The sequence below is a fragment of the Callorhinus ursinus genome, unplaced genomic scaffold (assembly GCF_003265705.2).
Source record: "Callorhinus ursinus isolate GAN/ISIS: 27379988/994484 unplaced genomic scaffold, GSC_fseal_2.0 scaffold23, whole genome shotgun sequence".
Taxonomy (NCBI): Eukaryota; Metazoa; Chordata; class Mammalia; order Carnivora; family Otariidae; genus Callorhinus; species Callorhinus ursinus.
In genome coordinates, this window is record NW_027397085.1 from 14,037,570 (window position 1) to 14,047,573 (window position 10,004).

Consider the following 10,004-nt stretch of genomic DNA (forward strand, 5'->3'; position numbering starts at 1 on the left):
GAAACAGCATGAGAGGGGAAAGGGTCAGAGGGAGAAGCAGGCTCCCTGCTGAGCCGGGAGCCTGATGCGGGACTCGATCCCGGGACCCAGGGATCATGACCTGAGCCGAAGGCAGTCGCTTAACCAACTGAGCGGGGAGCCTGCTTCTCCCTCTGACCCTCTTCCCTCTCGTGCTCTCTCTCATTCTCTCTCTCTCAAATAAATAAAATCTTAAAAAAAAAAAGATTTTTATTTATTTGTCAGAGAGAGAGAAAGAGAGCACAAGCAGGGGGAGGAACAGGCAGAGGGAGAAGCAGGCTTCCTGCTGAGCAAGGAGCTGGATGCGGACTTGATCCCGGGACCCTGGGATCATGACCTGAGCTGAAGGCAGACGTTTAACTGAGTGAGCCACCCAGGCGTCCCCAAATCAATTTATTTCTGATGGAAACTGCCTTCATTGTCCCATAAATAGAAGGTAACAGTAAACAGGGAACAAACAAGAAACTCACAGACAAAAACCAAAACTACTTAATTCTGATTATCACCATCTGCCTAAGACTAAACACAATGCCCTCTGTCTTAAGGAGATTAATAAGTGTTATAAAAGAATTAACCACTATATCCCTAGTTAAGATCAAAAGAAGAAAAATGAAAAAGAAGTTCTTTGACTCATTGCTAAGTACCTCAGAACATCACCTTATAAGCTACCAAAAATATGTGTCTAAAACATTTCTTATAAGTGAAAAGACAAACATATAGTCAAGAAATACTGTGGGGGAAAAAATGAACTAAGTCAACAAATATAAAATATAATATAAAAATATAAGCCCTAAGTTAGAAAGGATCTTAAGGGTTGGATCATCTAATCCTATACCAGGTCATCTGAAGCCATTCTAAAAGTTCATTTAGCAATTTATTGAATTCTCTAGCATTATTTTTAATCACCCCCAAAACAGTATAAACTGCATACTTACCCAAGTATGTATAATTGTTCACAATACACTTATATGAAGTATATAAGATTAAAATTAAAAGCTAAAAATAGAAAACAAACCTCAGCGCAGAAGTGACTGAGAATTAGCTTTGTGACTGTAGTTGTATCTAAAACTGAAAACTGTTCCAGACAGTAAAAGTCTGAAGGTCATTAATCCATTAACATAGCCAAAGCAAACACTTCCTAAGAGTTGTAATTAAGTTGCAATAACTAATGAAAACGGAAGGTCCCAAATGCTGACTCAACAAGAAATGACCCAAAGTATTACACCTGTCAAGGAAAACTAACCATTCTAAAGCCTATGTTAGTAAAGCAGGGCTAGGACACAATAACTGGAATCAGACAAAATACTAGCAATTAGCAATGGAGGTGGAGGTGGAGACTTTAAATTGGTAGTCTATTCTTGTCTGTATTTTAGAACTGAGGAGGATACCTTGTAAAGTGCCTCCCTCACTAACTGGGAGCTCCCTCAACAATTTAAATCTCTGTGCTCATTATCACTTGAAAATAAGTGAATGGATTTACACTCAATTTAGAGGGCTTGTTGGTCATGTATGATTTCAAAGACAGGCTATCTGAGAGCAATTTACTTTATGGAGGCCCTAGAAGGTATTTTAAGGAGAGATGCAGTATGTTTTTCTGTCTAGGAGAAATACAATGCAAGCCACAAAAGCAAGCCATGTATGCAATTTTACATTTTCTAGCAATCATATTAAGAAGTGAAAAGAAAGATGTGGAATTATATTTAAGAATATATATTTAACTCAATATATCCAAAATACTATCATTTCAACATTTAATCAATATTTTGAAAAAACTAACTTAGATATTCTGTGCTTTTTTTTTATACTAAGTCTTCAAACTCCTGTGTATTTTATATCCTGTGTATACTTAAAGCATATCTTATTTTGAAGATTTTATTTATTTGCCAGAGAGAGAGAGAGAGCAAGAGAGAGCGCACAAGCAGGGGGAGGGGCAGGCAGAGGGAGCTCCAGCAGGCTTCGTGCTGAGCAGGGAGCCCGATGCGGGGCTCAATGCGGGGCTCGATCCCAGGACCCTGGGATCATGACCTGAGCCGAAGGCAGACGCTTAACGACTGAGCCACCCAGGCGCCCCAAAGCATATCTTATTTTGAACTAACCACATTTCAAGTACTCAATAGCCACATGTGGCTACTGGCTACTGTATTAGCGTAAGTCTGGAAAAGTCTTACTCAAAGTGTGGTCCAAGGACTGCCAACACCAGCAACACATCCCAGAAATAAAAACTCTCCATTCTCTCTCCAAACCTACATCGTGAAAACAAGGGCTGCAGGTCAAAAATTTCTAAGTTCCTAGTAAGTTCTCTAGGTAATTCTAACTTCCAAAGTCTGAGAAGCACAACTTTTGAATATCTAAAACTGAGGTACATCTGAAAGTCCAGCGAATGCAGTGGATGACAAAATGTACAGTAGTTTCTATTACATGTTCCTGCAAAAGAAGAGTTGACGAGCACTGATCTGCAGCTCTCATAAGGAACCATTATGACATAAAGAACACGAATTTAGTGATTCTTCACCAAGAAGGGGAAGAGCAGCCAGCTAAAATAAAAAATTTTTTTAAAAGCACCAATATCTGAGCATATATATTATATGTCAAGCATTGTACTAAATGCTTTCTTTATTCACTTATTTATTCCTAATAATTCTGTGTAGTAGATACTATTATCCCCATCTTTTAAGCAGAAAAGTGAAGAATCGGAAACCTTACCTTGCAAAGGCCGCAATCCACGAAATAGCAGGGCTTAGACTTGAACACCAAAGCCACTGGTGTTAATCAGTATCTACTACTGTCTTTCTTGAGGGACAGAACTGATATCTAACCACAGCTTTGTAGTCCCAGGAGCCCAACAAGATCCATGATCTATGCTTGCTGAACAGGTATTTGGTGAATAAAGGAAAGCAGTCAATTTTGAACCAAAGAGTAGTTTACACTGAACCACATGGCAGCTAATTAACAGATTTATTCAGTAAAACTACTGAAAGCCTGCTGCGTACCAAGCACTGCTCTAGGGGCTGAGAGTAAAGCAGTGAACAAAGCAGTTTCCCTGGCTTCATGACACTTACATTCCAGGAGAAGTGATTTGTTTTAAAAAAAGGGCAAGAAAAAAAACAGAGGTAGTAATATGAAGAAAATACAATAATGTTAAACATCAACTGCAAGTTTCCACTGGGTACTCAGGGAGGGTTTCTCTTAAGTGACATTTACAAAAGACATGAAAGACAAGAGACCCAGGCATGCAAAGATCTGAAAGCAGAGCTCCAGCTAGACAGGGAAAATAATGGAAAACAAGGCCTCAGGATTAGAAACAAACTTAAGAAGGCCAGTATAATTGACACTTAATGAGAAAAAGGGAAAATGGAACCAGATGATGTTGAAGTAGGCAGGAACAGATCATGTATGACCTTGTAGGAGACAAAAAGGGTCTTGACTTTTATACGTGTACCAAAAAAGCCAGTGGAAGAATATGTGAATATGAATATAATAGACAAAAGGTTCTACCAGAATTCATCCCCACCCAACCCTACCCTTCAAGAAAAAAGAAAAAGGCCATGTCCGTGGTTGAACTGGTGACTGACAGATCTCTTCCTTTTAAAGGTCTGTTTGTTTCTTCACTGCATTTAGCAAATTATCTATGGGTGACATTTGGACACATTGGGAATATTCTGTTCCCCCACAGACGTTCTTTCACCTACTGGTTTTAACATTTTAGGAGCTACTACTTGAAAAATAAAATCACTGATTATTGTCAACCTCCAGAGAAATTTTTAGCTACAGCAAAAATTGTGCAGAGCACTCACACACACACATACCTTCACACTTATCTGGACTTTTGCTGCAAGGCAATCCTTAAGTCTATATACTTGTACCCTTTATGCTTCACTTTACACTCACCATTCACCCGTTCTAATGGAAGCTGCGAGAGTTTCCATCCCTACCTCCCTCCAGTATCTTGCTCCATCCAGGTCCTCCATAGAAGCATATACCCTGTCCCTCCGCCCCCCGCTTTTGAACCTTGTTCCCAAAAAGCCCATCCAGCCTGGGACAAAGAGTGAGCTCTTTGTTCATATATTTCTGGAAAATCAATTTTGTGCCAAGCACTATGATCATTGTTAGGATGGTAAGAACCAGAAAGGTCCCTTTCTCTACCCAAATTCTGGGAGATAATGAAGTTGGAAGCAGAGAACTATTCTAATCATTAAAACAAACTGTAAAAAGTAAGATTTTAGAATACTGGTGGGAATCCAGAGTGTATTTCCTCCACAGAAACAATATCATGAGTGGTTCATCTAATGAATAAAAGGCTTTTAGGTCAGAGAAAGAAACCACCATTTAGACCTTCTACTGGAAAGATTACTAAGTGCTAATTAACTTATAAAGGAAACTTTAATGGGCAATCAGTTCCAAATTGCAGATTAAATGCATCATCAAAAATAACAATTCAGGAATGACAGATCTATACTAGATTATTTAAAATACTACATTGCTAGAGCCTACTAAACTTTTTAAAGATGCCATAACAAGACTATAAATAAAAGCAAATCCAGAATGTGGAATAATATCACTGTTTTATAAGAGGAAGAACTTACAGCTATCAAGAGAGTTGTCCAGGGTCAGGTAGCAAACTAGGACATGGCAGAGTGAGGCCTGATAACCAAATCTCTGGGACACAAGCTCTCCCTATTAGAATAGAAAAGGGCCTCACCACACCACCTGACTTCCCCAACACCTACAAACACACCATGTTCTCACAGGATAGGTTCCTGGAGAAACAGTGAAAAAGACTCCTGAATCCATTATTATCTAAAAGGATCATGCTTTCTATGTAGTAAATATTCATACAGTGCTCAATTGTAGAATTCTTTTGAAAGGACAGCAATGGCAATGAAGAACTGAAGAACAGGGAAAAATGTACTGAGTCATTCAAATGTAAGAATGTCAAAATAAACTTCATTTGGATAAAAGTTACAGGACTACTAACTACTGGTGGTCAGTTTAGAGGGTGGTACACCCAGCAACCTTCAATACCCTTTTTTGGAATGAGCATGCTGAAATTTAATAGGGTTGCTACTGTTATTTTCACTTGGTAATGAAGCAGATACATAGCTTGTCTCCAAAAAAACCTCAAGATCTGAGAGTAACAGAGAAAGACAAAGGGAGAAGAAGGGGAGGGAGGGCAGTGGTGGACGGTAAGGAAGAGACAGACACTGACTAATTCATGGGAAGAGCTAAAGGTATTTCTCAAAGACCTTGAAAGGATCTTCACGGAAACCATCACCAGATAAGCCTGAAGGCCAGGGAAGCAAGTTTCTCACAGCAGAAGCACAGGTGTGTCCCCGCTGTACAGATGTCTGTGCATAGTGAGAGAAATCCCCTACCTGTGTTAAAAGAATGAATACCTACGTTTCCTAATTAATAATGTACACACCAAGGTTGCTCTGATTTTCATTAATGTGCATAACTTCAAATTCATAGGCAAGAGGTGAAAATGCTTGTGTTTTATTAGTTCTGAACTAAACTACAAAAGAGAATTTTTCAAAATCTAAATGCATGTTCTTTTTTCTCTAAGAATAATAAGGAGAAGGTGCAAGTTAAAAGGACAGGCACTTCACCTCACTATTTTACAATTCAGTCAGTTCAATTTATTACTGGAGTTATTGTAGTCTTTAATACTATTAAGGTCTAAGCAACCCAGAAGTAAGTGACCAAGAGCCTAAAAATACTCATACTCCATAACTGGACTTTTTAGGCTCATTTCTGGAAGTTACTTTCCAAATTCTGGAAAAATCCGAAGTCCAAAGATATACAGGTGTGCCTATAGCTGGAAACTTACTAATTTTCATAAAAACAAACAAGTAGACAAGGGAAAATTCAGCACCCCTGCCTGTCACGAACAGACAGACTCTTCAGGCCTTCAGTGACTTTAATTTCAGCCATGATGATTTTCTACTACATTATATTTGTCCTTCATTTTAAAACGTGCCACACAAACAGTAACTCCACACCACTATTAAATATTAGAGTGGTGAGTGAAATGACTTAGGAAAAAAAAAAGGTGTATGGTAAAAATGGAACAAAAAAAGTTTCAAAATCAAAAAAGGTTCCCCCAGTGAAATAACTTATTCAGGCACGGATCAATAAGAGATGCTAAAACCATTAAGTGAAAGAACAACTTTTAGGAAGAGAATATTCCCAGTGTGTTCAAATAGATTACTTGCTAAATGCAGTGAAGAAACAAACAGACCTTTAAAATGCTGATATCTGTCAGTCACCAGCTCAACCAACAGTACAAACTTAGTATCAACAACAGCTGCACAACTTGACCTTAAGTGCCTCCCCATGTAATGTAATAAGAAATATACCACCTCACCTCTAAAACACGGAATATCATCCACCTTAATCTAACCAAGATTCTAGGGGACGCCTGGGTGGCTCAGTAGGTTAAGTGTCTGTCTTTGACTCAGGTCATGATCCCAAGTTCCTGGGATCAAGCCCTGCATCAGGCTCTCTGGGGCAGGCTCCCTGCTCTTCCTTACCGTCCACCACAAGCCCTCTCCCTTGGTCTGCCATTCCCCCAGCTTATGCTCTCTCTCTCTGTCAAATAAATAAATAAAATCTTAAAAAAAAAAAAAAAATCTAATCAACACTCTAGACTTGACTTCCAGTTTAAAAGAACCAGAGGAGAAATAAACGATAAAATGGTGACACCACCCAACTTCAAGGCTTACAATAAAGCTAGTTATCAAAATAGTGTGGTACTGGCAAAAACAGACAAACAGATCGATGCAACAGATTAGACAACCCAGAAGGGGTCTTAACCAAGACCCCTTGGCTTTTTTTTTTTTTTAAGATTTTATTTATTTAATTGACACAGAGAGAGAGAGAGGGAACACAAGCAGGGGGAGTGGGAGAGGGAGAAGCAGGCTTCCCACCGAGCAGGGAGCCCGATGCGGGGCTCGATCCCAGGACCCTGGGATCACGACCTGAGCCAAAGGCAGTCGCTTAACCAACTGAGCCACCCAGGCGCCCCGACCCCTTGGCTTCTTAACCAAGAAGCAAACGCAATACAATCGAGCAAAGACAGTCTATTCAACCAACGGTGCTGGAACAACTGAACATCCACATTCAAAAAAATTAATCCAGACAGACCTTACACACGTCACAAAAATTAACTCAAAGTGGATCATAGACTTAATTATAAAACACAAAACTATCAAATGCCCAGAAGATAACCTAAGAGAAAGCCTAGATAGGTTTTCCAGAGTATGGTAATACCTTTCTAGATTCAACACCAAAGACATAATCCATGAAAGAAATAACTGGTAAGCTGGACTTCATTAAAATTAACAACTTTTGCTTTGCAAAAGTCAGTATCAAAAGAATATGAAGAGAAGCCAGAAACTGGGAGAAAATATTTCCAAAAGACACAACTGATAAAGGACTATTATCCAAAATATACAAAGAATTCTTGAAATAAAAAAAAAAAATCCAATTTACAAGTGGGCCAAAGACCTTACCAGACACCTCATCAAAGAAGATACACAGATGGCAAATAAGCGTATGTAAAGATGCTCATCATATGTCACCTGGGAAATGCAAACTGAAACAATGAGATATACATCATACGCCACCAAGAAATGAAAATTAAAACAATGAGATACACATCATACATCATCTGGGAAATGCAAATTTAAAACAACAACAATAGCACTACACACCTATCAGAATACCAAAACCTAGAACACAGACAATACCAAATGCCAGGGAGGATGTGGAGCAACAGAACTCTCAGACATTGTTGGAAGGAATGCAAAATATCCTTGGAAGACAATCTGATGGTTTCTTAAAAAGTAAACATACTCTTACTATACAATGCAGCAATTGTACTTTTTGGTATTTACCCAGATGAGTTGAAAACTATGTCCACAAAAACCTGCACACATTTATACAGCTTTATTCGTAACTGCCAAAACTTAGATGCAACCAAGATATCCTTCAGTAGGTGAACAAATAAATTATGGTACATCCAAACAAAAGAATATTATTCAGTGCTAAAAAGAAATTACCAAGCCATGAAAAGACAGGGAGGAAACTAAAATATATATTACTAAGTGCAGGAAGCCAATCTGAGAAGGCTACATACTGTGTAACTTACAACTAACACTCTGGAAAAGCCAAAACTGGATACAATGAAAAGATCAGTTGGGTGGGAGGGGAGATAAATAGGCAGATCACAGTGAAAATACTCTATAATGATGGATATATGTCATTATACATTTGTCCAAACCCACTGAACGCACAACACCGAAAGTGAACCCTTAAGGAAACGAAGCGCTGATTGTGATGTGTCAAAGTAGGTTCAATCTTGGTGAAAAAATGTACCATTATGGGAAGTGATGGTGGTAATGGAGGAGGCTGTGCATGGGTGGGGGCAGGGAGTATATTGGAAATCTCTGTACCTTCTTCTCAATTTAGTGTAAACCTAAAACTGTTCTAAAAAAAAAAAGAAAATTTATTAAAAAAAAGGGCAAATAATTAAAATATACAGTTCTTCAAAGATAGATGGTCAATAAACATCTGAAAAGATGCCTAACATCATTAGCCACTAGAGAAAAGGAAATCAAAACCACTAGTATGGCTGTAATCAAAAAGACATAATAAAAGATATTGGTGAAGATTGGAAAAACTGGAACTCTCATGCACTGCTGGTGGGGTAGCCACTTTGGAAAAGTCCGTCAGTGTCTCAAAATGTTAATCAAATGTCTCAAAAATTCTACCTCATGGTATATACCCAAGAGAAATTAAGATTTATGTCTGCATTTGTTGTACATTTGTACAAAAATGTTAATAGCAACATTATAATAGCAAAAAGTGAAAACAACTCAAATGTAGTATTTCCATCCAATGGAAGAGTATATGGCAATCAAAAGGAATGAAATCCTGCAACATTCCACAACACAAATGAACCCTGAAAACATCACGCTAGATGAAAGAAGCCAGTCACAAAGACTACATGGTAACTCTTTTAATGAAATGTCCAAAACAGGCAAATTTATAAAAATACAAAGTATATAAGTGGTTGTCTAGCGCTGGAGGATTGGGGGGAAATGTGGAGTGATTGCTAATTGGGATGTGGTTTCTATTGGGTTGATGAAAATATTCTAAAATTGATTGTAGTGACAGCTGCACAACTCTGCAAATACACTAAAAACAACTGGACGCTTCCAGTCGGTGAACTGTATGGTCTGTGCATTATACCTTAATAAAGCTGTTTATTTTTAAGTGCCTTGACTATGTAAATGCTAAAGTCAGCAAGAAACAAGGAAGTAACTAAAGAAATGAAAAACGTGGCTGGAGTATCAGCAACCATAATGAGATGTTAATTCAGAACAAGGAAGACCACTGGTTCAAGAAACTAAAGGAAGATGAAAGCACGTTAAGATTTGTGACACAAACCAAGGAGATTCCAAAGATACTAGCCCCATTCAAATCCATACTGCACCATTCGGATTCACTTGCGTTTCGTGACAGGGGCCATTTCAGTTTGACAAGAAAATTCTTCTCTGTGCACACATTATAGGTGGTTTAACATCCCTACATACTGCATGTTAATAACACTACCTACGGATTTTGACTGAAGATGCTTCCACAGATCTCCAAAGGCCCTCAAGTTAAAGAATCACCAGAGCTACTGAAGATTCCCTATGAGACTTCATGCAGACTATCAAAGTCTGATCTACCTTGGAATAAAAGATATTCAACAATACATATGTAACAAGGAAGAGAGGAGATATTTCCTTGCTTTCTTTTCTCTGCTGCTAAAACATCCTATCTAATCAAGAGTTTCAAAGGACCTACAAATTCCTGCACCCAGCTCTAGATCTCCGAGTTGTGAGTTTGAGCCCCACAATGGGTATGGAGATTACTTAAGGGAAAGAAAAGAAAAGAAAAGAAAAATGAAAAGAATAAAAAAGAAAGAAAAGAAAAGAAAA

General features: G+C 38.3%; 1 protein-coding gene across 1 annotated transcript in view; it reads right to left on the bottom strand.

Annotated features, from left to right (window-relative positions):
- The window catches only part of IPO11 (importin 11), a 194,692-nt gene that overhangs the window by 174,859 nt on the left and 9,829 nt on the right, over positions 1-10,004 (bottom strand). The window lies entirely within an intron of this gene.